The following is a 26,217-nucleotide window of genomic DNA, read 5'->3' on the forward strand; positions in this document are numbered from 1 at the left end:
AGAAATCAGCTTCCCTTCACCCAATCCTAACATTAACCATTAGTGGAACAATCAGAAATCAGCTTCCCTTCACCCAATCCTAACATTAACCATTAGTGGGACAATCAGAAATCAGCTTCCCTTCACCAATCCTAACATTAACCATTAGTGGGACAATCAGAAATCAGCTTCCCTTCACCAATCCTAACATTAACCATTAGTGGGACAATCAGAAATCAGCTTCCCTTCACCCAATCCTAACATTAACCATTAGTGGGACAATCAGAAATCAGCTTCCCTCCCCAATCCTAACATTAACCATTAGTGGGACAATCAGAAATCAGCTTCCTCCCCAATCCTAACATTAACCATTAGTGGGACAATCAGAAATCAACCACCTACCTTCTGGTTTTCCAGCTTGGTTTCCACCTGACTGAGGTTGTCTTTCTCAGTTGGCTCATAGTTTGGCACGCGGGACAGCCAGTTGTTCAGGTTGTCGTAGTCACTGCGGTAGTTACTGTACGACGTCTTAGCCCTCTGCAGGCTCTGAGTTCTGTAACACACCCACAACACAACGTGAACGTAACACACCACAACACAACGTGAACGTAACACACCACAACACAAGGTGAACGTAACACACCACAACACAAGGTGAACGTAACACACCACACCACAACATGAACGTAACACACCACAACACACCGTGAACGTAACACACCACAACGTGAACGTAACACACCACACCACAACGTCATGTGACGTCTATTATAGTAAAACCACAATCCAGGTCTGGCTATGATGAGTCTTGTTCTTGGCTTCACAACCCTCTTTTTTACCAGTCGTCGGGGGCGACCAACGCTCAATCAGTCCTCTAACCTCACAAATATCATTTATGGGATGTCAAAGGTCACTACATTCCAATTCTCTACCCTTCTCCCTGAAGTGTGCACTTGTACACTTCCCCTTTATGGATTTAAAATGATTGGACTGGTGTAAATGGGAACTCCCCTCCAGTCATACTTGTACCGATCCAATGGTTTTGAGTTCTGGAGAAGGGTGGAACATCGGAACGCAGCCACAGGGTTCAACTGCACCTCAGAGACTGCTGCCTTGTGTACGGTACAGAGTCATGGGGAACACTGGACACTTCAATAACGTTTACATACCGTTTTACCTACTTCATGTCTATACACTGTATTCTAGTCACGGTTCATTCTATATAACTACTGCTGTACACACTGTTTCTAATTCATATACTGTCTATACACACCATCCTATATAACTACTGTCTATACACACCATCCTATATAACTGCTGTCTATAATGTCTATACACACCATCCTATATAACTACTGTCTATACACACCATCCTATATAACTACTGTCTATAATGTCTATACACACCATCCTATATAACTACTGTCTATACACACCATCCTATACATAGATGTTTATATTCCAGAGTCTGACAGTCTTGTTCTAATATTTCTATATTCCTGTCATTTGTATTTTGTAGATTTGCATGTATTGTTCCAACTGCACTGTTGGAGCGAGAAACACAGACGTCTCACTACACCCACGACAACATCCGCAACCAATAACATTTGATTGTATAATTGATTTGAAGTCCCAGGTTCTGTCAGTCCCGTTTACCTGGTGTCGATCTGCCTGTTGAGGTTGTCGTAGCGTTTGTTAAGTCTGCGGACCTCTCCCTCCTGCCTCTCGATGTCGGGGCAGTGTTCCTGCAGCTTGGTTGCCATGGTGTCACAGCTGTCTTTGGCCGCACGCAGGTTAGCCTCCGTCTCCGTCACCGCGGACCTCTTGGTCTTCAGCTCTGATGCAATATCCTGTCGGGAGAGGAAGTGGAGGTTGAATTGTGTGTATGGGGGAGGGGGGATATGAGGGTGTAGCTCAGATCTTCCAGCTCATCATACATTTATACAGTATGTCATTAGCAAATATGCTTCGGTCTTTGGTATCTGAACTGATCCAATACATTTCCTTTGTGGAGAAGATCCATTTGGATCTAAACATGAATCCTGATGAGAATAAACGAGCGATCAGAGGGCGGCCATCTTACAGCCAGTTGACGCTGTGTCTTCTCCAGAGATGAGACGTCTGCTGGGGCGACTTCCTCCCTGGCCAGCTTGTTCTCGTAGCTGGACAATAAAGATTTCCCGTTTTGAAGGGAGTTCTCCAGGCGGTTGGAATTCTGAAGCCTGTAAACAAACACATGATATGATTAAATTACATTAGATTAAAATTACATTTAAAATGTGTTTAAATGGTGTCATAGTAGCCTACAGGTTAGTCATCCTAGTAAAACAGGAAAACTCTCTTTTTAAAAAAAATCTTTATTTAATTAGGCAAGTCAGTTAAAGAACAAATTCTTATTTTCAATGCCGGCCTAGGAACTGTGGGTTAACTGCCTGTTCAGGGGCAGAACGACAGATTTGTACCTTGTCAGCTCAGGGGTTTGAACTTGCAACCTTTCGGTTACTAGTCCAACGCTCTAACCACTAGGCTACCCTGCCGCCTCTACACTCTAACCACTAGGCTACCCTGCCGCCTCTACACTCTAACCACTAGGCTACCCTGCCACCTCTACACTCTAACCACGAGGCTACCCTGCCACCTCTACACTCTAACCACTAGGCTACCCTACCACCTCTACACTCTAACCACTAGGCTACCCTGCCACCTCTACACTCTAACCACTAGGCTACCCTGCCACCTCTACACACTAACCACTAGGCTACCCTGCCACCTCTACACTCTAACCACAAGGCTACCCTGCCACCTCTACACTCTAACCACTAGGCTACCCTGCCACCTCTACACTCTAACCACAAGGCTACCCTGCCACCTCTACACTCTAACCACTAGGCTACCCTGCCACCTCTACACTCTAACCACTAGGCTACCCTGCCGCCTCTACACTCTAACCACTAGGCTACCCTGCCGCCCCGGTCCTGAGTTCTGTGTAACTACTACCATCTCTACTAACAAGTACAAAAAGCTACTCACTTGTCCTCTGAGCACTTGAGTAGCAGGTTGATCTTGTCGTATTTGTTGTTGGCCTCGTTCACCTTGCCGTTCAGCTGAGGGGCGCTGGCACATTTAGGGTTAGAGGTCAGGAACTTCTCAGCCTCCCTCACCTTGGACGACTTCTCCGGCTCGATCTTACGAACCACGGCTGCAATGTCCTGGTGGAAGAATATGGGATAAGCATTAAAAAACAAGTGTACACTTCCTGGAACTAACTAATAGTACTTCCTTGATAAGCATAAAACAACTCTCTCAAGACTTTCTTTGGTAGGATTAAATGGGTTTGAAAACTGTATCGAAAGGACTCTAGTGTAAATAGGAGGACAGGAGAAGAGTAGAGGAGGAAAAGCATCTCTACCGCTCTACACCCTCTGTGCAGAGAAAGGAGAAAAACGAGGAAATACCTTGACGTCCTGCAGACGGTCAGCGCTGTCCTGCAGAGGCCTGGTCTGCTCCAGCGGGGGACGTACTCGAGAGTAGATGGCCTTCTCCTGTTTGTCCAGATCACTGGTCACCTTGTCCAGACCGGCCATCAGCTGGCGACACTGCTGCTCCTCCTTGTCTACAATATTCATCAGTCAATCAATCACCAAAATAACACACACCACAAATCATATACAACCAGACTCAACAATCACAACATCCATACACAATCAATCACACACACACCAAAATAACACACACAACAAATCATATACAACCAGACTCAACAATCACAGCATCCATACACAATCAAATCACACACACACCAAAATAACACACACAACAAATCATATACAACTAGACTCAACAATCACAACATCCATACACAATCAATCAATCACACACCGAAATAACACACACAGACTCAACAATCACAACATCCATACACAATCAATCAATCACACACCAAAATAACACACACAACAAATCATACACAACCAGACTCAATCACAACATCCATACACAATCAAATCACACACACACACCAAAATAACATACACATAATCAGATACGACTACACACACACACACACACACACACACACACACACACACACACACACACACACACACACACACACACACACACACACACACACACACACACACACACACACACACACACACACACACACACACACAACAATATAGAATCAGACACGCATAACATAACATTCGCAAATCAGACAATCACACTGGCCTGCAGCTCTCGTGATTAACTCCAGTAGTCACATGACATGGAAACCAATCAATCACATTTATTTATAAAGTGATTTTTACACCAGCAGGTGTCACAAAGTCCTTATATAGAAACTCTGTAGCTGTAGAAGCACGGTGGCTAGGAACAACGTCCTAGAGAGGTTAGGAACCTAGGAAGAAACCTAGAGAGGAACCAGGCTCTGAGGGGTGGAACAGTCCTCTTTCTGGTTGTGCCGGGTAGAGAAGAACCAGGCTCTGAGGGGTGGACCAGTCCTCTTTCTGGTTGTGCCAGGTAGAGAGGAACCAGGCTCTGAGGGGTGGACCAGTCCTCTTTCTGGTTGTGCCGGGTAGAGAGGAACCAGGCTCTGAGGGGTGGACCAGTCCTCTTTCTGGTTGTGCCGGGTAGAGAGGAACCAGGCTCTGAGGGGTGGACCAGTCCTCTTTCTGGTTGTGCCGGGTAGAGAGGAACCAGGCTCTGAGGGGTGGACCAGTCCTCTTTCTGGTTGTGCCGGGTGGTAGCAACGGGTCTAGAGACCCCTGTTATAGAGGGTAGCAACAGGTCTGGAGACCCCTGTTATAGAGGGTAGCAACAGGTCTGGAGACCCCTGTTATAGAGGGTAGCAACAGGTCTAGAGACCCCTGTTATAGAGGGTAGCAACAGGTCTGGAGACGCCTGTTATAGAGCGTAGCAACAGGTCTGGAGACCCCTGTTATAGAGGGTAGCAACAGGTCTGGAGACCTCTGTTATAGAGGGTAGCAACAGGTCTGGAGACGCCTGTTATAGAGGGTAGCAACAGGTCTGGAGACCCCTGTTATAGAGGGTAGCAACAGGTCTGGAGACCCCTGTTGTAGAGGGTAGCAACAGGTCTGGAGACCCCTGTTATAGAGGGTAGCAACAGGTCTGGAGACCCCTGTTATAGAGGGTAGCAACAGGTCTGGAGACGCCTGTTATAGAGGGTAGCAACAGGTCTGGAGACCCCTGTTATAGAGGGTAGCAACAGGTCTGGAGACCCCTGTTATAGAGGGTAGCAACAGGTCTGGAGACCCCTGTTATAGAGGGTAGCAACAGGTCTGGAGACGCCTGTTATAGAGGGTAGCAACAGGTCAGCACCTCAGAAGTTAAAAGTCAGTTAGCTTCTCATAGCCGAGCATTCAGAGATTGAGACAGGGACATAACATGACATACCATGACATAACATGACATAACATATCATAACATGACATAACATACCATGACATACCATGACATACCATAACATACCATGACATAACATAACATACCACGACATACCATGACATACCATAACATACCATGACATACCATGACATACCATGACATAACATACCATGACATACCATGACATGACATACCATGACATGACATACCATGACATACCATGACATACCATGACATACCATGACATAACACGACATACCATGACATGACATACCATGACATACCATGACATAACACGACATACCATGACATGACATACCATGACATACCATGACATACCATACCATAACATGACATGACATAACATGACATACCATGACATACCATACCATAACATGACATGACATAACATGACATACCATGACATAACATACCATGACATAACACGACATACCATGACATGACATACCATGACATACCATGACATAGCAGTACCTACCAGAGCCAGCGGAGCCGTCTTTCTTCAGTTCCTCCAGGCGTTTGACCAGGGTGGTCTTACTGCCAGACACCTTCATCTTAATACCCTTCTGCTGGCCGGCCAGACTGGAGACACACAACAGACCCTGTTACACAGTGTACAAGTACACCGTCCCGGGAAACAACAGACCCTGTTACACAGTGTACAAGTACACCGTCTCGGGAAACAACAGACCCTGTTAAACAGTGTACAAGTACACCGTCTCGGGAAACAACAGACCCTGTTAAACAGTGTACAAGTACACCGTCTCGGGAAACAACAGACCCTGTTACACAGTGTACAAGTACACCGTCTCGGGAAACAACAGACCCTGTTCGGGAAACAACAGACCCTGTTACACAGTTTACAAGTACACCGTCTCGGGAAACAACAGACCCTGTTAAACAGTGTACAAGTACACCGTCTCGGGAAACAACAGGCCCTGTTACACAGTGTACAAGTACACCGTCTCGGGAAACAACAGTCCCTGTTACACAGTGTACAAGTACACCGTCTCGGAAACAACAGACCCTGTTACACAGTTTACAAGTACACCGTCTCGGGAAACAACAGACCCTGTTAAACAGTGTACAAGTACACCGTCTCGGGAAACAACAGACCCTGTTAAACAGTGTACAAGTACACCGTCTCGGGAAACAACAGGCCCTGTTACACAGTGTACAAGTACACCGTCTCGGGAAACAACAGGCCCTGTTACACAGTGTACAAGTACACCGTCTCGGAAACAACAGACCCTGTTACACAGTTTACAAGTACACCGTCTCGGGAAACAACAAACCCTGTTACACAGTGTACAAGTACACCGTTACACAATCACAGGCACATGTACCCCATAACACACACACACACCTCTCCACCCTACCCCCATAACACACACACACCTCTCCACCCTACCCCGTAACAAACACACTTACCTGTTGGAGACGGCGACAGACTCTGGGTCTGTGGGGGGACCATGAAGCAGGCCCCGGAGCCGTCAGTTTACGCCCGGCCGCGTCCTTCACCTCCCACTTGGGCCCCTTGTTACTCAGGAGGGTGTACCTCTCTCCACGCAGGATCTGACCCTGGGATGGACAACCAAAACATTACACAGAGTTTCACTCGCTGATCTGGTATGGAAGAACCAGAACACAAATAGAGGTTCACTCACTGAACCACTTTGGATAAGGCCCTTAGCTTTTCCTGACCACATGACCCGACCACATGACCCGACCACATGACCCGATCACATGACCTGACCAGGGAAACACTAAGCCCTAGTTAGTAAATTAGAGTTCATAACACAACACTGCGTTTCCTCTCACCGTTTGATCCTGTTCCTAAATCTTAAGAGCTCTCTCAACTGCGCCACGCACACCCCCCTCTCCAGCTCTCCAAATCCACTCCTAACCCCCCAGCTTGTGGCTGATCCCCTGAAGGCTTAAATAAGATGCAGAGAGCACAGGCCTCTTAAAAGATTTAAATACATTACAACACAACACCGCATTCAGGGGACCAGAATGGAAGGAGTGAGAGTGAAGGAGGATGAGAGGAGGAGGAACCAGAGGAGAGAGGAGAAGATGGTGGTGCAGTCAGGTCGTGCTTGGTCATGATAACAGAAAAACACACCGCACATAGAGATTAGAGAATCACTGGAGACAGAAAAGGAGAGAGAGACAGGGGGTAAAGCAGTGAGGGGGAGGGAGGGAAGAGAGACAGGGGGTAAAGCAGTGAGGGAGGGGGGGAAGAGAGACAGGGGGTAAAGCAGTGAGGGGGGGGGCAAGAGAGACAGGGGGGTAAAGCAGTGAGGGGGGGAAGAGAGACAGGGGGTAAAGCAGTGAGGGGGGGCAAGAGAGACAGGGGGGTAAAGCAGTGAGGGGGGAAGAGAGACAGGGGGTAAAGCAGTGAGGGGGGGAAAGAGAGACAGGGGGTAAAGCAGTGAGGGGGAGGGGGGGAAGAGAGACAGGGGGTAAAGCAGTGAGGGAGGGGGGGAAGAGAGACAGGGGGTAAAGCAGTGAGGGGGGGCAAGAGAGACAGGGGGTAAAGCAGTGAGGGGGGGGAGAGAGACAGGGGGTAAAGCAGTGAGGGGGGGAAAGAGAGACAGGGGGTAAAGCAGTGAGGGGGGAGGGGGGGGAAGAGAGACAGGGGGTAAAGCAGTGAGGGGGGAGGGGGAAGAGAGACAGGGGGTAAAGCAGTGAGGGGGGAGAGAGACAGGGGGGTAAAGCAGTGAGAGAGGGAAGATGGAGAGAGGGGGAAGAAGGAGAGAGAGGGGGAAGACGGAGAGAGAGGGGAAGATGGAGAGGGGGGGAAGAAGGGTGAGAGAGGGGTAGATGGGAGAGATAGTGAGGAAGGAGAGAGAGAGGGAAGAAGGAGAGAGGGGGAAGAAGGATAGAGAGGGGGAAGAAGGGAGAGAGAGGGGAAGAAGGAGAGAGGGGGAAGAAGGAGAGAGAGGGAAGGAGAGAGGGGGAAGAAGGAGAGAGGGGGAAGAAGGAGAGAGAGGGTGGTAGAAGGTAGAGATAGTGAGGAAGAAGGAGAGAGGGGGAAGAAGGATAGAGAGGTGGTAGAAGGTAGAGATAGTGAGGAAGGAGAGAGAGAGGGGTAGAAGGAGAGAGGGGGAAGAAGGGAGAGAGAGGGGAAGGAGAGAGGGGGAAGAAGGATAGAGAGGTGGTAGAAGGTAGAGATAGTGAGGAAGGAGAAAGAGAGGGGGAAGAAGGAGAGAGGGGGGGAAGAAGGAGAGAGAGGTGGTAGAAGGTAGAGATAGTGAGGAAGGAGAAAGAGAGGGGAAGAAGGAGAGAGGGGGAAGAAGGAGAGAGAGGTGGTAGAAGGTAGAGATAGTGAGGAAGGAGAGAGGGGGGAAGAAGGAGAGAGAGGTGGTAGAAGGTAGAGATAGTGAGGAAGGAGAGAGGGGGAAGATGGAGAGAGAGGGGTAGAAGGGAGAGATAGTGAGGAAGGAGAGAAGGGGGAAAGGAGGAGAGAAAAGCTAGAATGATTGTCATGAAGAAGCGTGTGGAGGAGCATGGTGGACAAGGTATCAGTCTGAAACTAGAGTAGGGTGGTGGCATATCCAGGTTTACCTCGTCAGTGTCTCTCACACACAGGGAGAGGTAAAGTAGTGGAGGTGTCCAGGTGTAAAGTTTGACCTCGTCAGTGTCTCACACAGGGAGAGGTAAAGTAGTGGAGGTGTCCAGGTGTAAAGTTTGACCTCATCAGCATCTTTCACAGGGTGAGTTAAAGTAGTGGAGGTGTCCAGGTGTAAAGTTTGACCTCATCAGTGTCTCTCACAGGGTGAGTTAAAGTAGTGGAGGTGTCCAGGTGTAAAGTTTGACCTCATCAGTGTCTCTCACAGGGTGAGTTAAAGTAGTGGAGGTGTCCAGGTGTAAAGTTTGACCTCATCAGCATCTCTCACAGGGTGAGTTAAAGTAGTGGAGATGTCCAGGTGTAAAGTTTGACCTCATCAGCGTCTCTCACAGGGTGAGTTCAAGTAGTGGAGGTGTCCAGGTGTAAAGTTTGACCTCATCAGCGTCTCACACAGGGTGAGGTAAAGTAGTGGAGGTGTCCAGGTGTAAAGTTTGACCTCGTCAGTGTCTCTCACACAGGGTGAGGTAAAGTAGTGGAGGTGTCCAGGTGTAAAGTTTGACCTCGTCAGCGTCTCACACAGGGTGAGGTAAAGTAGCGGAGGTGTCCAGGTGTAAAGTTTGACCTCGTCAGTGTCTCTCACACAGGGTGAGGTAAAGTAGTGGAGGTGTCCAGGTGTAAAGTTTGACCTCGTCAGTGTCTCTCACACAGGGTGAGGTAAAGTAGTGGAGGTGTCCAGGTGTAAAGGTTTACCTCGTCAGTGTCGAACTCACACAGCGCCTCGACGGGGAGCAGCTTGAGGGGTGTTCCTGCGGAACTGGAGGGGGAGAACCTGTAGACTGCGCTTCTCCAGAGCCTTCACACGCTCATCAAAGTGGTCCATGGCCTTCGCCTGGTCCTGCAAAATGTAAATGTTCTTGATTGAGTTAGGAGTTTAGAAACCAGCCTGATGAGCAGACAGAACTGACAGACCAAAGAATTGTCTCTGCTTTATCCAACAGCTTGTCATTGTTTGACTGAAGCAGAAACAGATCTGCCCCCGAGACTTGTAGTAAACTACAGTAGTGTAAAGCCCACTGCTAGTAAACTACAGTAGTGTAAAGCCCACTGCTAGTAAACTACACTAGTGTAAAGCCCACTGTTAGTAAACTACAGTAGTGTAAAGCCCACTCTCAGTAAACTACAGTAGTGTAAAGCCCACTGTTAGTAAACTACAGTAGTGTAAAGCCCACTCTCAGTAAACTACACCAGTGTAAAGCCCACTCTCAGTAAACTACAGTAGTGTAAAGCCCACTCTCAGTAAACTACACTAGTGTAAAGCCCACTGTTAGTAAACTACAGTAGTGTAAAGCCCACTCTCAGTAAACTACAGTAGTGTAAAGCCCACTCTCAGTAAACTATAGTAGTGTAAAGCACACTCTCAGTAAACTACACCAGTGTAAAGCCCACTCTCAGTAAACTATAGTAGTGTAAAGCCCACTCTCAGTAAACTATAGTAGTGTAAAGCACACTCTCAGTAAACTACAGTAGTGTAAAGCCCACTGCTAGTAAACTACACAAGTGTAAAGCCCACTGTTAGTAAACTACAGTAGTGTAAAGCCCACTCTCAGTAAACTATAGTAGTGTAAAGCACACTCTCAGTAAACTACAGTCGTGTAAAGCCCACTCTCAGTAAACTACAGTAGTGTAAAGCCCACTCTCAGTAAACTACACTAGTGTAAAGCCCACTCTCAGTAAACTACAGTAGTGTAAAGCCCACTCTCAGTACACTACAGTAGTGTAAAGCCCACTCTCAGTAAACTACAGTCGTGTAAAGCCCACTGCTAGTAAACTACAGTAGTGTAAAGCCCACTGCTAGTAAACTACAGTAGTGTAAAGCTCACTCTCAGTAAACTACAGTAGTGTAAAGCCCACTCTCAGTAAACTACAGTAGTGTAAAGCCCACTCTCAGTAAACTACAGTAGTGTAAAGCCCACTCTCAGTAAACTACAGTCGTGTAAAGCCCACTGCTAGTAAACCATTGTAGTTGTAAAACCCACTCTCAGTAAACTACAGTAGTGTAAAGCCCACTCTCAGTAAACTATAGTAGTGTAAAGCACACTCTCAGTAAACTACAGTCGTGTAAAGCCCACTGCTACTAAACCATTGTAGTTGTAAAGCCCACTCTCAGTAAACTACAGCCGTGTAAAGCCCACTGCTACTAAACCATTGTAGTTGTAAAGCCCACTCACGTCCAGGTCTCTGATGAGGCTCTCCATCTGGTACATGTCCTTGAACTCTGGTTTGTACTTCTGGTCCACCTCTTTGTCCATCCTCTTCAGAAGGTCCTGGTGTCCCGGGCCTCTTTGTGGAACTAGAGAGAAAACAGACACCGGCAGGAAAAACACTGTAACGACATCACTGAAAGCAGTGGTCTATTTACACAAAGTTCGACCGGCAGCCAGTCGGTCTCTGCCTGAACCAACTCTGTTGACGTACCACGACAAGTCTCACTCAGAAGCTGTTGCTTTGTACAACACATGCTGGTACACAAGCCTGTCAACATCTAGTGACCCTGTTCAAACATTCAGGATTTCTTCAACTGATGATTTCTGAGTACTTGTTGCTGCGACTCACCTTGTGGTTGTGATCCGTACGTTTCAGGTGGTATCAGGGTTAAGGTCAGGTCAGGGTATACTAATCACCTTGTGGTATTCGTCCATGTGTTTCAGGTGGTATCAGGGTTAAGGTCAGGTCAGGGTATACTAATCACCTTGTGGTATTCGTCCATGTGTTTCAGGTGGTATCAGGGTTAAGGTCAGGTCAGGGTATACTAATCACCTTGTGGTATTCGTCCATGTGTTTCAGGTGGTATCAGGGTTAAGGTCAGGTCAGGGTATACTAATCACCTTGTGGTTGTGGTCCGTACGTTTCAGGTGGTGTCAGGGTTAAGGTCAGGTCAGGGTATACTAATCACCTTGTGGTATTCGTCCATGTGTTTGAGGTGGTATCAGGGTTAAGGTCAGGTCAGGGTATACTAATCACCTTGTGGTATTCGTCCATGTGTTTCAGGTGGTATCAGGGTTAAGGTCAGGTCAGGGTATACTAATCACCTTGTGGTATTCGTCCATGTGTTTCAGGTGGTATCAGGGTTAAGGTCAGGTCAGGTCAGGGTATACTAATCACCTTGTGGTATTCGTCCATGTGTTTCAGGTGGTATCAGGGTTAAGGTCAGGTCAGGTCAGGGTATACTAATCACCTTGTGGTATTCGTCCATGTGTTTCAGGTGGTATCAGGGTTAAGGTCAGGTCAGGGTATACTAATCACCTTGTGGTATTCGTCCATGTGTTTCAGGTGGTATCAGGGTTAAGGTCAGGTCAGGGTATACTAATCACCTTGTGGTATTCGTCCATGTGTTTCAGGTGGTATCAGGGTTAAGGTCAGGTCAGGGTATACTAATCACCTTGTGGTATTCGTCCATGTGTTTGAGGTGGTATCAGGGTTAAGGTCAGGTCAGGGTATACTAAACACCTTGTGGTATTCGTCCATGTGTTTCAGGTGGTATCAGGGTTAAGGTCAGGTCAGGGTATACTAATCACCTTGTGGTATTCGTCCATGTGTTTCAGGTGGTATCAGGGTTAAGGTCAGGTCAGGGTATACTAATCACCTTGTGGTATTCGTCCATGTGTTTCAGGTGGTATCAGGGTTAAGGTCAGGTCAGGGTATACTAATCACCTTGTGGTATTCGTCCATGTGTTTCAGGTGGTATCAGGGTTAAGGTCAGGTCAGGGTATACTAATCACCTTGTGGTATTCGTCCATGTGTTTGAGGTGGTATCAGGGTTAAGGTCAGGTCAGGGTATACTAATCACCTTGTGGTATTCGTCCATGTGTTTGAGGTGGTATCAGGGTTAAGGTCAGGTCAGGGTATACTAATCACCTTGTGGTATTCGTCCATGTGTTTCAGGTGGTATCAGGGTTAAGGTCAGGTCAGGTCAGGGTATACTAATCACCTTGTGGTATTCGTCCATGTGTTTCAGGTGGTATCAGGGTTAAGGTCAGGTCAGGGTATACTAATCACCTTGTGGTATTACTCCATGTGTTTCAGGTGGTATCAGGGTTAAGGTCAGGTCAGGGTATACTAATCACCTTGTGGTAGTCGTCCATGTGTTTCAGGTGGTATCAGGGTTAAGGTCAGGTCAGGGTATACTAATCACCTTGTGGTATTCGTCCATGTGTTTCAGGTGGTATCAGGGTTAAGGTCAGGTCAGGGTATACTAATCACCTTGTGGTATTCGTCCATGTGTTTCAGGTGGTATCAGGGTTAAGGTCAGGGTATACTAATCACCTTGTGGTATTCGTCCATGTGTTTCAGGTGGTATCAGGGTTAAGGTCAGGTCAGGGTATACTAATCACCTTGTGGTATTCGTCCATGTGTTTCAGGTGGTATCAGGGTTAAGGTCAGGGTATACTAATCACCTTGTGGTATTCGTCCATGTGTTTCAGGTGGTATCAGGGTTAAGGTCAGGTCAGGGTATACTAATCACCTTGTGGTATTCGTCCATGTGTTTCAGGTGGTGTCAGGGTTAAGGTCAGGTCAGGGTATACTAATCACCTTGTGGTATTCGTCCATGTGTTTCAGGTGGTATCAGGGTTAAGGTCAGGTCAGGGTATACTAATCACCTTGTGGTATTCGTCCATGTGTTTCAGGTGGTATCAGGGTTAAGGTCAGGTCAGGGTATACTAATCACCTTGTGGTATTCGTCCATGTGTTTCAGGTGGTATCAGGGTTAAGGTCAGGTCAGGGTATACTAATCACCTTGTGGTATTCGTCCATGTGTTTCAGGTGGTATCAGGGTTAAGGTCAGGATATACTAATCACCTTGTGGTATTCGTCCATGTGTTTCAGGTGGTATCAGGGTTAAGGTCAGGTCAGGGTATACTAATCACCTTGTGGTATTCGTCCATGTGTTTCAGGTGGTATCAGGGTTAAGGTCAGGTCAGGGTATACTAATCACCTTGTGGTATTCGTCCATGTGTTTCAGGTGGTATCAGGGTTAAGGTCAGGGTATACTAATCACCTTGTGGTATTCGTCCATGTGTTTCAGGTGGTATCAGGGTTAAGGTCAGGTCAGGGTATACTAATCACCTTGTGGTATTCGTCCATGTGTTTCAGGTGGTATCAGGGTTAAGGTCAGGTCAGGGTATACTAATCACCTTGTGGTATTCGTCCATGTGTTTCAGGTGGTATCAGGGTTAAGGTCAGGTCAGGGTATACTAATCACCTTGTGGTATTCGTCCATGTGTTTCAGGTGGTATCAGGGTTAAGGTCAGGTCAGGGTATACTAATCACCTTGTGGTATTCGTCCATGTGTTTGAGGTGGTATCAGGGTTAAGGTCAGGTCAGGGTATACTAATCACCTTGTGGTATTCGTCCATGTGTTTCAGGTGGTATCAGGGTTAAGGTCAGGTCAGGGTATACTAATCACCTTGTGGTATTCGTCCATGTGTTTCAGGTGGTATCAGGGTTAAGGTCAGGTCAGGGTATACTAATCACCTTGTGGTATTCGTCCATGTGTTTCAGGTGGTATCAGGGTTAAGGTCAGGTCAGGGTATACTAATCATCTTGTGGTATTCGTCCATGTGTTTCAGGTGGTATCAGGGTTAAGGTCAGGTCAGGGTATACTAATCACCTTGTGGTATTCGTCCATGTGTTTCAGGTGGTATCAGGGTTAAGGTCAGGTCAGGTCAGGGTATACTAATCACCTTGTGGTATTCGTCCATGTGTTTCAGGTGGTATCAGGGTTAAGGTCAGGTCAGGGTATACTAATCACCTTGTGGTATTCGTCCATGTGTTTCAGGTGGTATCAGGGTTAAGGTCAGGTCAGGGTATACTAATCACCTTGTGGTATTCGTCCATGTGTTTCAGGTGGTATCAGGGTTAAGGTCAGGTCAGGGTATACTAATCACCTTGTGGTATTACTCCATGTGTTTCAGGTGGTGTCAGGGTTAAGGTCAGGTCAGGGTATACTAATCACCTTGTGGTATTCGTCCATGTGTTTCAGGTGGTTCTCCTCGCAGATGAGCAGGTTCAGGTACTCCTTCCAGTCTGCATGCACAGCCTCCATATGAGCCTGACAGGTGGGAGTCCAGTTCCGTTACATCACTGTCTGTTTGCTGCTTTTCATTCACATTCATTGTTGAGGATTTTAATCTCAGTAAGGTGAATCCTAACTTCTACTAAAATAGGCTGATTTGACCTTAGTCTCCCATTGACATCAAGGCATGACTTAAGTCAACATTGACTAAAGTGGAAGTTAGGATTTGCCCCAATAGTAGAATGATAGAGGATAAATGAAGTGTACCTCAATGACATTCATCCCAGGATGGTCAGTAGAGATGTGTGTGTGCATGTGTGTGTGTGTGTGTGTGTGTACCTCAATAACATTCTTGCCAGGATGGTCAGTAGAGATGTGTTTATGTGTTTGTGTGTGTGTACCTCAATAACATTCTTGCCAGGATGGTCAGTAGATATGTGTTTATGTGTGTGTGTGTGTGTGTGTGTGTGTGTGTGTGTGTGTGTGTGTACCACAATAACATTCTTGCCAGGATGGTCAGTAGATATGTGTTTATGTGTGTGTGTGTGTGTGTGTGTGTGTGTGTGTACCTCAATAACATTCTTGCCAGGATGGTTGGTAGCGATGAGTTTATCTCCATCATCATTCAGCTTGGTGACAGTGGCCTCCTTGGACTCCAGACACTTACTGATGAAGTTCTGGTGGGAGATTTAAAAGAGATACAAGTCTCTCTATACGTTCCAACACACGTAACGTGTAGGATCAGGTGTCAGATAACGTGTAGGATCAGGTGTCAGATAACGTGTAGGATCAGGTGTCAGATAACGTGTAGGATCATGTGTCAGATAACGTGTAGGATCAGGTGTCAGATAACGTGTAGGATCAGGTGTCAGATAACGTGTAGGATCAGGTGTCAGATAACGTGTAGGATCAGGTGTCAGATAACATGCAGGATCAGGTGTCAGATAACATGCAGGATCAGGTGTCAGATAACGTGTAGGATCAGGTGTCAGATAACGTGTAGGATCAGGTGTCAGATAAAGTGTAGGATCAGGTGTCAGATAACGTGCAGGATCAGGTGTCAGATAACGTGTAGGATCAGGTGTCAGATAACGTGTAGGATCAGGTGTCAGATAACGTGTAGGATCAGGTGTCAGATAACATGTAGGATCAGGTGTCAGATAACGTGTAGGATCAGGTGTCAGATAACGTGTAGGATCAGGTGTAAGATAACGTGCAGGATCAGGTGCCAGATAACACCCTGAATGTATTACTCTGTCAGTGCAGCTGAAGGAGTGTGTGTGTGTGTGTGTGTGTGTGTGTGTGTGTGTGTGTGTGTGTGTGTGTGTGTGTGTGTGTGTGTGTGTGTGTGTGTGTGTGTGTGTGTGTGTGTGTGTGTGTGTGTGTGTGTGTGTGTGTGCGTGTGCCTCTCTACCTCATACTGTCTGTGACGTGCAGGGTAGTCCAGGTTAGTATCGCTCCAGTCATAGTTGATCCTCTCCCCTGCCTGCTGGTCCATCCAGTACAGCTCATTAGTGCAGCGCTGCATGGGTCGCGCAGGCTCAACAGGTGGCGCTGTCGAGCACTGGAACTGGCCTGGAGAGAGAGAGGAGAGATAGTTACTATAGACTGGAACTGGCCTGGAGAGGGAGAGGAGAGATAGTTACTATAGACTGGAACTGGCCTGGGGAGAGATAGTTACTATAGACTGGAACTGGCCTGGGAGAGATAGTTACTATAGACTGGAACTGGCCTGGGGAGAGAGAGGAGAGATAGTTACTATAGACTGGAACTGGCCTGGGGAGAGAGAGGAGAGATAGTTACTATAGACTGGAACTGGCCTGGGGAGAGAGAGGAGAGATAGTTACTATAGACTGGAACTGGCCTGGGGAGGGGAGAGGAGAGATAGTTACTATAGACTGGAACTGGCCTGGGGAGAGATAGTTACTATAGACTGGAACTGGCCTGGGGAGAGAGAGGAGAGATAGTTACTATAGACTGGAACTGGCCTGGGGAGGGAGAGGAGAGATAGTTACTATAGACTGGAACTGGCCTGGGGAGAGATAGTTACTATAGACTGGAACTGGCCTGGGGAGAGATAGTTACTATAGACTGGAACTGGATAAAACACTTTGTACACACGGACACAGACACAGACACAGACACACACAGACACAGACACAGGTACAGACACAGACACGGGTACAGGTACAGAGACAGACACAGACACGGGTACAGGTACAGAGACAGGTACAGACACAGGTACAGACACAGGTACAGACACAGGTACAGACACAGACACACACAGACACAGACACAGGTACAGACACAGACACAGACACAGACACAGACACAGGTACAGACACAGGTACAGACACAGGTACAGACACAGACACACACAGACACAGACACAGGTACAGACACAGACACGGGTACAGGTACAGAGACAGACACAGACACGGGTACAGGTACAGAGACAGGTACAGACACAGGTACAGACACAGGTACAGACACAGACACATACACAGGTACAGACACGGGTACAGGTACAGAGACAGACACAGGTACAGGTACAGACACAGGTACAGACACAGACACAGGTACAGGTACAGACACAGGTACAGACACAGACACAGGTACAGACACAGACACTGGTACACATAGCATGGTACTGCAGGTGTAGAACTCACATAGAGCTACTGTACATGCATACACACTCCTCAAGCTCTCCCTGAGTCCATGCTTCAGATGAAGTCATTATTAAAGTCAATCTTACCAGGAGCTTGTTGTACTTCAGCTGGAGGGCACTGGCAGAGTCCTAGAGAGGGAGAGAGAGAGAGAGAGAGAGAGAGAGAGAGAGAGAGAGAGAGAGAGAGAGAGAGAGAGAGAGAGAGAGAGAGAGAGAGGAGACAGAGAGAACAAGAGGAGACAAAGAGAGAGAGCGAGAGAGAGAGAGCGAGAGCGAGACAGAGAGAACGAGAGGAGACAAAGAGCAAAGAGAGAGAATAGACAGGGAGAATGAAAGGAGACAAAGAGAGAGAGTAGACAGAGAGAATGAGAGGAGACAAAGAGAGAGAGTAGACAGAGAGGATGAGAGGAGACAAAGAGAGAGATAGAGAGAGAGAGAGAGAGAACAAGAGGAGACAGAGAGAGAGAACAAGAGGAGACAGAATGAGAGGAGACAGAGAGAGAGAGAGAGAGAGAGAGAGAGAAGAGAGAGAGAGAGAGAGAGAGAATGAGAGGAGACAGAGAGAGTGTGTGAGTGAGAGAGAGAGCAGAAAGGAGAGAGCGTGAGAGAGGGAGAGAGAGCAGAAAGGAGAGAGCGTGAGAGTGAGAGGAGAGAGCAGAAAGGAGAGAGCGTGAGAGTGAGAGGAGAGAGCAGAAAGGAGAGAGTGTGAGAGTGAGAGAGAGAGCAGAACGGAGAGAGTTTGTTTTCTGAGAACTGGAACTTTCAGAGTGGTTGTTGTTGTTGTTGTTGTGGTTGTTGTTGTTGTTGTCAGGTATGTGGGCCATAAATAAAGCCATGGTTATCTTCCTGGATAGGAGACTGGTAAATGACTGAGTATAAAACACAACGTATCAGGTCGTTTCTACGCTGGTTGTTAGTCCTACCTTGTCGTCGCTGGCTGAGATGTGAGGGGCCAGAGCCTCCACCTCACTGTGAAAGATGTTGTGTTCCTCCACCTCGTTCTCTATGGTGGGCAGGTCCTGACCAAAACCCTTGTTGCTCAGGTTGCCCTGGTCGGAAGAAGAAAGACATTACGTTTATGTTATGGTGTGCGTAAACTGTGTGTATACATATCCAAGCCTGTGTGTGTGTGTGTGTGTTCGTGTGTGTGTGTGTGTGTTTGTGTGTGTGTGTGTGTGTTCGTGTGTGTGTTCGTGTGTGTGTGTGTGTGTGTGTTCGTGTGTGTGTGTGTGTGTGTGTGTGTCGTGTGTGTGTGTGTGGTGTGGTGTGTGTGGTGTGTGGTGTGTGTGTCCCTCACCTGTTTCTCCTCTATGATCCTGCCCCAGTTGACGCTCGGCAGGCCCTCAGAACGGGTCAGGTGGTAGATGCGGTCGTGGTCCTCTCTCAGCTTCCTTAGTCTCACTCTCAGCTGCTTCATACTGGAGGAGACGACACAGGGTGACGACACAGGGTGACGACACAGGGTTAGTTAAAACTCAACAGTGGAGTGAGTGGAGCTCAGGTTCGAGCTAAAGAGGGTATACCATCTATTACAAAATGGGTGGTTCCAGCCCTGGATGCTGATTGGCTGACAGCCGTGGTACATCAGACCATATACCACAGGTATGACAAAACATGTATTTTTACTGCTCTAATTACATTGGTAACCAGTTTATAATAGAAATAAGGAACCTCGGGGTTTGTGATATATGGTCAATATACCACGGCTAAGGGCGGTGTCCAGGCCCCCTTGTGCCTTATCGCTTCAGTGTATCAGTGTATTACATCTACTAGATAATATAACTCACTCCTGCTCTATCATCTCAGCCTGGTGGTGCTGCAGGTACAGTAGGTATATCTACTAGATAATATAACTCCTGCTCTATCATCTCAGCCTGGGGGGGCTACAGGTACAGTAGGTATATCTACTAGATAATATAACTCACTCCTGCTCTATCATCTCAGCCTGGGGGGGCTGCAGGTACAGTAGGTATATCTACTAGATAATATAACTCACTCCTGCTCTATCATCTCAGTCTGGTGGTGCTACAGGTACAGTAGGTATATCTACTAGATAATATAACTCACTCCTGCTCTATCATCTCAGTCTGGGGGGGCTACAGGTACAGTAGGTATATCTACTAGATAATATAACTCACTCCTGCTCTATCATCTCAGCCTGGGGGTGCTACAGGTACAGTAGGTATATCTACTAGATAATATAACTCACTCCTGCTCTATCATCTCAGCCTGGGGGGCTACAGGTACAGTAGGTATATCTACTAGATAATATAACTCACTCCTGCTCTATCATCTCAGTCTGGTGGTGCTACAGGTACAGTAGGTATATCTACTAGATAATATAACTCACTCCTGCTCTATCATCTCAGCCTGGGGGGCTACAGGTACAGTAGGTATATCTACTAGATAATATAACTCACTCCTGCTCTATCATCTCAGCCTGGGGGGGCTACAGGTACAGTAGGTATATCTACTAGATAATATAACTCCTGCTCTATCATCTCAGCCTGGGGGGGCTACAGGTACAGTAGGTATATCTACTAGATAATATAACTCCTGCTCTATCATCTCAGTCTGGGGGCTACAGGTACAGTAGGTATATCTACTAGATAATATAACTCACTCCTGCTCTATCATCTCAGCCTGGGGGCTACAGGTACAGTAGGTATATCTACTAGATAATATAACTCCTGCTCTATCATCTCAGCCTGGGGGCTACAGGTACAGTAGGTATATCTACTAGATAATATAACTCACTCCTGCTCTATCATCTCAGTCTGGGGGCTACAGGTACAGTAGGTATATCTACTAGATAATATAACTCCTGCTCTATCATCTCAGTCTGGGGGGGCTACAGGTACAGTAGGTATATCTACTAGATAATATAACTCCTGCTCTATCATCTCAGCCTGGGGGGGCTACAGGTACAGTAGGTATATCTACTAGATAATATAACTCCTGCTCTATCATCTCAGCCTGGTGGTGCTACAGGTACAGTAGGTATATCTACTAGATAATATAACTCACTCCTGCTCTATCATCTCAGCCTGGGGGGGCTACAGGTACAGTAGGTATATCTACTAGATAATATAACTCACTCCTGCTCTATCATCTCAGCCTGGTGGTGCTACAGGTACAGTAGGTATATCTACTAGATAATATAACTCCTGCTCTATCATCTCAGCCTGGGGGGCTACAGGTACAGTAGGTATATCTACTAGATAATATAACTCCTGCTCTATCATCTCAGCCTGGGGGGCTACAGGTACAGTAGGTATATCTACTAGATAATATAACTCCTGCTCTATCATCTCAGCCTGGGGGCTACAGGTACAGTAGGTATATCTACTAGATAATATAACTCCTGCTCTATCATCTCAGTCTGGGGGGGCTGCAGGTACAGTAGGTATATCTACTAGATAATATAACTCCTGCTCTATCATCTCAGCCTGGGGGGGCTGCAGGTACAGTAGGTATATCTACTAGATAATATAACTCACTCCTGCTCTATCATCTCAGCCTGGGGGGGCTACAGGTACAGTAGGTATATCTACTAGATAATATAACTCACTCCTGCTCTATCATCTCAGTCTGGGGGTGCTACAGGTACAGTAGGTATATCTACTAGATAATATAACTCACTCCTGCTCTATCATCTCAGCCTGGGGGGGCTACAGGTACAGTAGGTATATCTACTAGATAATATAACTCACTCCTGCTCTATCATCTCAGTCTGGGGGCTACAGGTACAGTAGGTATATCTACTAGATAATATAACTCACTCCTGCTCTATCATCTCAGTCTGGGGGTGCTACAGGTACAGTAGGTATATCTACTAGATAATATAACTCACTCCTGCTCTATCATCTCAGCCTGGGGGTGCTACAGGTACAGTAGGTATATCTACTAGATAATATAACTCCTGCTCTATCATCTCAGCCTGGGGGCTGCAGGTACAGTAGGTATATCTACTAGATAATATAACTCACTCCTGCTCTATCATCTCAGCCTGGGGGGCTACAGGTACAGTAGGTATATCTACTAGATAATATAACTCACTCCTGCTCTATCATCTCAGTCTGGGGGGGCTGCAGGTACAGTAGGTATATCTACTAGATAATATAACTCCTGCTCTATCATCTCAGTCTGGGGGGGCTACAGGTACAGTAGGTATATCTACTAGATAATATAACTCCTGCTCTATCATCTCAGCCTGGGGGGGCTGCAGGTACAGTAGGTATATCTACTAGATAATATAACTCACTCCTGCTCTATCATCTCAGCCTGGGGGGGCTACAGGTACAGTAGGTATATCTACTAGATAATATAACTCACTCCTGCTCTATCATCTCAGCCTGGGGGGCTACAGGTACAGTAGGTATATCTACTAGATAATATAACTCACTCCTGCTCTATCATCTCAGCCTGGGGGGGCTACAGGTACAGTAGGTATATCTACTAGATAATATAACTCCTGCTCTATCATCTCAGTCTGGGGGTGCTGCAGGTACAGTAGGTATATCTACTAGATAATATAACTCACTCCTGCTCTATCATCTCAGCCTGGGGGGCTACAGGTACAGTAGGTATATCTACTAGATAATATAACTCCTGCTCTATCATCTCAGTCTGGGGGGCTACAGGTACAGTAGGTATATCTACTAGATAATATAACTCCTGCTCTATCATCTCAGTCTGGGGGGGCTACAGGTACAGTAGGTATATCTACTAGATAATATAACTCACTCCTGCTCTATCATCTTAGTCTGGGGGTGCTAAAGGTACAGTAGGTATATCTACTAGATAATATAACTCACTCCTGCTCTATCATCTCAGCCTGGTGGTGCTACAGGTACAGTAGGTATATCTACTAGATAATATAACTCACTCCTGCTCTATCATCTCAGTCTGGGGGGGCTACAGGTACAGTAGGTATATCTACTAGATAATATAACTCACTCCTGCTCTATCATCTCAGCCTGGGGGGGCTACAGGTACAGTAGGTATATCTACTAGATAATATAACTCCTGCTCTATCATCTCAGCCTGGGGGTGCTGCAGGTACAGTAGGTATATCTACTAGATAATATAACTCCTGCTCTATCATCTCAGCCTGGGGGTGCTGCAGGTACAGTAGGTATATCTACTAGATAATATAACTCCTGCTCTATCATCTCAGTCTGGGGGGCTACAGGTACAGTAGGTATATCTACTAGATAATATAACTCACTCCTGCTCTATCATCTCAGTCTGGGGGGCTACAGGTACAGTAGGTATATCTACTAGATAATATAACTCACTCCTGCTCTATCATCTCAGTCTGGGGGCTACAGGTACAGTAGGTATATCTACTAGATAATATAACTCCTGCTCTATCATCTCAGTCTGGGGGAGGCTACAGGTACAGTAGGTATATCTACTAGATAATATAACTCCTGCTCTATCATCTCAGCCTGGGGGGCTACAGGTACAGTAGGTATATCTACTAGATAATATAACTCCTGCTCTATCATCTCAGTCTGGGGGGGGCTACAGGTACAGTAGGTATATCTACTAGATAATATAACTCACTCCTGCTCTATCATCTCAGTCTGGGGGTGCTACAGGTACAGTAGGTATATCTACTAGATAATATAACTCCTGCTCTATCATCTCAGCCTGGGGGGCTACAGGTACAGTAGGTATATCTACTAGATAATATAACTCCTGCTCTATCATCTCAGCCTGGGGGTGCTGCAGGTACAGTAGGTATATCTACTAGATAATATAACTCACTCCTGCTCTATCATCTCAGCCTGGGGGGGCTACAGGTACAGTAGGTATATCTACTAGATAATATAACTCACTCCTGCTCTATCATCTCAGTCTGGGGGTGCTGCAGGTACAGTAGGTATATCTAATAGATAATATAACTCACTCCTGCTCTATCATCTCAGCCTGGGGGTGCTACAGGTACAGTAGGTATATCTACTAGATAATATAACTCACTCCTGCTCTATCATCTCAGTCTGGTGGTGCTGCAGGTACAGTAGGTATATCTACTAGATAATATAACTCACTCCTGCTCTATCATCTCAGTCTGGGGGTGCTGCAGGTACAGTAGGTATATCTACTAGATAATATAACTCCTGCTCTATCATCTCAGCCTGGGGGGGCTGCAGGTACAGTAGGTATATCTACTAGATAATATAACTCCTGCTCTATCATCTCAGTCTGGGGGGCTACAGGTACAGTAGGTATATCTACTAGATAATATAACTCACTCCTGCTCTATCATCTCAGTCTGGGGTGCTGCAGGTACAGTAGGTATATCTACTAGATAATATAACTCCTGCTCTATCATCTCAGTCTGGGGGGTGCTACAGGTACAGTAGGTATATCTACTAGATAATATAACTCACTCCTGCTCTATCATCTCAGCCTGGTGGTGCTGCAGGTACAGTAGGTATATCTACTAGATAATATAACTCACTCCTGCTCTATCATATCATCTCAGCCTGGGGGGCTACAGGTACAGTAGGTATATCTACTAGATAATATAACTCCTGCTCTATCATCTCAGCCTGGGGGCTACAGGTACAGTAGGTATATCTACTAGATAATATAACTCCTGCTCTATCATCTCAGTCTGGGGGTGCTACAGGTACAGTAGGTATATCTACTAGATAATATAACTCCTGCTCTATCATCTCAGTCTGGGGGTGCTGCAGGTACAGTAGGTATATCTACTAGATAATATAACTCACTCCTGCTCTATCATCTCAGCCTGGGGGGGCTACAGGTACAGTAGGTATATCTACTAGATAATATAACTCACTCCTGCTCTATCATCTCAGCCTGGGGGGGCTACAGGTACAGTAGGTATATCTACTAGATAATATAACTCACTCCTGCTCTATCATCTCAGCCTGGGGGGGCTACAGGTACAGTAGGTATATCTACTAGATAATATAACTCACTCCTGCTCTATCATCTCAGCCTGGGGGTGCTACAGGTACAGTAGGTATATCTACTAGATAATATAACTCACTCCTGCTCTATCATCTCAGCCTGGGGGCTACAGGTACAGTAGGTATATCTACTAGATAATATAACTCCTGCTCTATCATCTCAGTCTGGGGGCTACAGGTACAGTAGGTATATCTACTAGATAATATAACTCACTCCTGCTCTATCATCTCAGCCTGGGGGTGCTGCAGGCGTTTTGCGTCGACGGCGTCCTCATCCAGGCCTTGTAGCAGCTCCAGAGAGCTTAGGATGCGCTTGTTGGTGTCGTCCTGGTACAGAGGCTGCTTGCCCTCGTTGATCTTACTCACATCCTGATACAACACAGAGCAGTCAAAGGTTTTCATATGATATTGTCAAAGACATTGAGAGCCACACAGAGCCAATTAGGATACTGCCAACAGTCTGCCAGAGCCACCAATAGGATGTTGTTGTTGTTGCATTATCAAAAGGTATCAGAAGATTCTGTGACGTTCTACGAAGTTCTGTGTGTTTCTTTGAGGTTCTATGTAGTTCTGAGGTTCTATGTGGTTCCACGCAGTTCTATGAGGTTCTACGATGTTATATGATGATCTTTGAGATTCTATCCAGTTCTGTGTGGTTTTATGATGTTCTAAATGGTTCTATGAGGTTCTGTGTGATGCGGTTCTTTACCTTGTTGAGGTTCTGCTCCGTCTCAAGGATGAGCTTCTCCACCTTGTCAGCATTCTTCTGCAGCTTCTCAATCAGTGCAGACAGCTCAGAGGAGGGCGCCCTGGAATGAGGAGGTGACAACAGTTACATTTTAGTCATTTAACTTATACAGAGCGACTTACAGTCATTGCATTCAACCGAAGTAGGTCAAAACAACCATATATGACTGTCGTTGCAAGTAAAACATTCTTCAAAGCGTTTTTCCAGACCTGGGATGGACATCTCCAGTCCTCTGGGGCCTGTTTGGTGTCACACTTTGGCCCCAGCTAACACACCTGACTCCAATAATCAACTAATCATGATCTTCAGTTTAGAACGCAATTAGTTTAAATCAGATGTGTTTGCTAGGGATCATGGGGAAAGACAGTGTGAACCCCTCTCCCCATACAGACCATCTGAGGGGAGAAGACACCAGTTAGTTCTACATACAGACCCCTCAGGGGAGAAGACACCAGTTAGTTCTACATACAGACCCTCTCAGGGGAAAAGACACCAGTTAGTTCTACATACAGACCCTCTCAGGGGAGAAGACACCAGTTAGTTCTACATACAGACCCTCTCAGGGGAGAAGACACCAGTTAGTTCTACATACAGACCCTCTCGGGGAGAAGACACCAGTTAGTTCTACATACAGACCCTCTCAGGGAGAAGACACCAGTTAGTTCTACATACAGACCCTCTCAGGGGAGAAGACACCAGTTAGTTCTACATACAGACCCTCTCGGGGAGAAGACACCAGTTAGTTCTACATATAGACCCTCTCAGGGGAGAAGACACCAGTTAGTTCTACATACA

At 46.6% G+C, this 26,217-nt stretch overlaps 1 pseudogene; it reads right to left on the bottom strand.

Moving 5' to 3' along the window:
- The window catches only part of LOC135534495 (periplakin-like), a 33,980-nt pseudogene extending 8,480 nt beyond the window's left edge, over nucleotides 1-25,500 (bottom strand).
- Nucleotides 25,501-26,217: the final 717 nt, after the last annotated feature.

Source organism: Oncorhynchus masou, unplaced genomic scaffold (assembly GCF_036934945.1).
Source record: "Oncorhynchus masou masou isolate Uvic2021 unplaced genomic scaffold, UVic_Omas_1.1 unplaced_scaffold_3483, whole genome shotgun sequence".
Classification (NCBI taxonomy): domain Eukaryota; kingdom Metazoa; phylum Chordata; class Actinopteri; order Salmoniformes; family Salmonidae; genus Oncorhynchus; species Oncorhynchus masou.